Genomic DNA, 3,972 nt, shown 5'->3' on the forward strand with positions numbered 1-3,972 from the left:
GTTACCATGCATTCTGTGACAGTCAATCTACCATGAGCCTTGAAGTTCCCTGTACCTCCTGGGTATGCTTCAAATGCAAAGTCCTGATTACTCTTTACTTGGGTCAACTGTATGTCCCTTGTAGCTCAATTTCTAGGTAAACAGTTATATAATATACATTTTGCAATTCTCTCAAACTTTTATTTTCTTCAGTGACTTCCTGTGGTTGACATGTGCATCTCTGTGTTTGAGGGTTTTGGGTTTTTTTGTTTGTTTGTTTTTTCTGGAACCATGCTTATCTATGTGTAGCAGGCTGGAAATCCTGGGGAATTAGCACTCTTAGGGAGCAGTCTTCAGTGACTGATAGGTGAGTTTATAAATACCTCTGCCATTCTTCAATCAGGTAGGATATTCAGGTGGGATATCTCCAGTCATTCAACATAGAAGCCAACTTAATAGTGCACCTCTCATTGGTTGCCTTCCTTTCCTTCTAACACTTCACTCCCTTACTGGTTTCCTCCAAATGAACTACTTGCACTTGAATTCTTACCTCAGGGTCTGTTTTTAGAGGAGACCCAAACTAAGATACAGATCATGAATACTTTTTCCTTTCAAAGGGATCTGTATAATACTTGACTTTGAGGGTATCCATAGCCTAACCCCAATCCTTATCATCATCTGTGATCACCAGGTCACTTTTTACATGATGCAAAGGAGGATATGAGGCTTCTGCCCCACTCTGCAGATCTGTGTAGGCCTCCTTCAATATCCCTAGGTAAGCAATCACTGCTGCCACCAAAGTTGGTTTAAAAAAGGCTGTTTACTAAAAAACAAAATACCTGTTTATGGTAGAACATAACCAGGTTGTTGCACTAAAACTTCAATTAGGCTCAATGATGTAGAAGAAATGACTCAGTTATCTGACAACAGCACAACAAGAATTTATTTAATTGTGTTAGAGTGACCTCTGGGGTGTCCCTCATCATCAAGTCTGAAGTGGTATAACCTGAAGAGAACCCACAGTTTAGAGCTGATCTGACCTGATTTCTCCCTCTGGGAGGATGAGATCCCCCAATTCTGGGTATACCTCCTAGTTATTGCAGCCACAGTCTGTATACTAATCTCATGTATACCCTTTGTCCTGCTTGCTTACTGGTTCAAAAGCAAGCCAAAGTGCAATCACCATTAAGTGAGTCTGAGTTGCCATTCTGACCCCAAACACCAGCCTGTGGTCTGGCCATAAGTAGGTGCCACCAATAAACCTATGCATCCCCGAAATATATTGGGTTCCTCAGGTAAAAATTTGTTAAATTTGATCTCACCTTCCTCCCCAATACCACAGGGATCTAATTGCAGCATTCAGAAACCTTGGTGATTTTGGTGGTGGAGATGAAGGTTTGAGCTACTCATGTCTCTTTCCTGCAGTAATTGGACATAGGGTGGTGATCCTGCAAGGACCCAGACCTTACAGAATAAGTTGCTCATGTTTGCGTTTCCAATATTAGTGTCAGTCAAATACTCAAGCAGAATGCTTCTCCAGTCTTCCTTAAATTCTGTTGGGATGGTAATGGCTTACTCCACCTCTTTGTGAGACTGTCACTATCGTATTCCCCTTGTGAATCCTGGGATTTTATAGACTTTTCTATTAGAAAACTGCCTTAAGATCGAGCCTCCAGAAGCACATCTTGAATCGAGGATTTATTTATATGTCAGTGATTTATTGAGGAAGTATTCCCAAGAGAAATCAGTGAGGAATTGGGGGAAGCCACCTGGGAAGGAGACTAGGTCTTACCCAGGCTGACCCTGAAAGGGAATGCAGTGTGTGAGTTGATGCTGCACAGTTTTGTCCTCACCTGAGGCCAGGGACCTGGGCTTTTATAACCCCACCTTGCCAGTCCTTAAGAAAGATGGCCTGGGATGGGAGAGGCAAACTTCCAGCTCTTTTTGAGTGAAGACAAAGCCCAGGTAGCCTAAGGGTGGCGGTATTCCAGTGATGAGTAGCAGGTCCTGGCCTCAGGAAGCAAAAACACATGAAGCCAGGAGAGAGGTGCATAGATCCATGAAGGTAATCTTAGGGGATCTGGGTAAAGCAATGATGGCGTTCACCTCGATGAAAAGTTCAATTTCTAGCTATTTAGGTTTTAGGGATATATGAAGTGGGAGAATGTTAGAAGGATCAGAAAATAATTCCAATTTTGTAAAAGATATTTAAAAACTGTGTTTCTACTTCTCGTCAACAAGATATACAGCTCCAAAAAAATTCACTTGTAATCAAGGCAGCTCTTTTGTTATATGGGCAGGGGTAAGAAAGGACTTGTAGAGGATTATGCACTGAGTAGAAGAAATTTTTGTGACATAAACAAACCTTTATATTGTCTGAAACATTTGTTGGGACACTTCATTGTTGAACTGTTTTTTGTTATATATGTAGTCCAAGTTTTCCTAGGAGTTGTCACAGCTTGAGGGCACAAAGAAAGTTATATATATAAATCCACATTCCTCTTTTATTGAGTTAGAGAGAGAGAGAGAGAAACAATGATTGGTTTTCTCCCATATGCTCACTGACTAGGGATTGAACCTGCAACCTAGGTACGTACCCTGACCTGGAATCAAACCTGCACCCTTTTGGTGTATGGGACGATGCTCCAACCAACTGATCCAGCTGGCCAGGGAACGTTATATAATAATAATAACTTGGACTTCTCAGGTTTGTGCTTGATCTGCCTTATGCAGGATTTCCATCCCCCATTTAAAGTCTTCCTAGTCATTTTGAGGAGTCCACCTTGGGTGTCTCATAATAACTCTCCAAGAGTCTTTTCAAGTCTTCTATTCTGGATTTCATTACTGTCACGCAGCCTCGAGAATTCTTTTTAGGGTGGCCTTTTCCACCAGTACCATGACTCAGGCTTCAGTGACAATATAAATATATCTAAGGGAGAGGGGAATGAGAGAGTAGAAGATTATCTCCCCAGACTTCCAGAGCTTTAAGCTGTCCAACTTGCCAAATGGTAGTCTATTCTCAATACTTTTTCTTAGCTAATGCTATACTGTCTCCAGATCTTAAGCAATGAAGATTCCTCATTAACTCTGTATCAGAGCTTATTATTAGGTTGAAGAAGAGCTACGTGTATACCCACGTCTCAGAGAACCCTTGTGAGAACAATTCTTGCTTCTGTCTGTAGCTGTCCCCGGCACCCAGAGTTTAGATACAAGGCCATGGACATGGGTGAAGAAAAAGATCCTCTTCATAGTCTCTTTCAACTCCATGCAAATGATCTCATGCAAACAGATTACTGTAAGCATATGAGAAATTCCTAGTTTGACCTGAATTGTAGCAGTTGATACAACTTTATCTTAAATTTGTCCTCTCCTGTAAACCCCTTTAAAGAAACACACAAATATACACAGATGTGCTCACTCACATAGAAAGCCCCTCTGTAAATATAAATGTTGCAGTGAGATTTTGTGGGAAACTGATGCTGGAAATCAAGACTTCTGATTTGAGGTATGTTTACATGCCTCTCCGTCCAGGTGTTTAATGATCCGAGCAGCGAGCTGGACTCGCTGGTGCTGACAGTCTCTTGACTGCTCAGGCCTCAGGATCTTAAAGACATCCTGTGACTTAAAAAGAATTTTGCTGAGTACTCCATCTTCCCTGATGTCGATAAGGAAATCAAACAAAACTAAGCACAAATGGTGTTTAACCTTGATTGCTTTCTGTTAGTGTTTAAGGAAAAGTGCATCCGTTCCATAGTCTTAAAAGAATAAATGATTGGATTTCTGTTTTCTGTATAGATGCTATATAGACTTGTTTATCAGGAAGCTTTCTCTTCAGTTAATCCTTTAAGCTTCCTCTGTTGTAAGTTTTAAGTACATTGTAATAATTCCTGGAATGTGCCTGTGAGCTCATTCTTGACCCTCCCTGTTGATTAGCATATCTGCAAAACCCAATAAAAGGAAGGTGCTTGCACTGCTCAGTGCTGACCTGCCTGA

This window comes from Furipterus horrens, unplaced genomic scaffold, assembly GCF_987537825.1.
Source record: "Furipterus horrens unplaced genomic scaffold, mFurHor1.1.pri manual_scaffold_9, whole genome shotgun sequence".
Classification (NCBI taxonomy): domain Eukaryota; kingdom Metazoa; phylum Chordata; class Mammalia; order Chiroptera; family Furipteridae; genus Furipterus; species Furipterus horrens.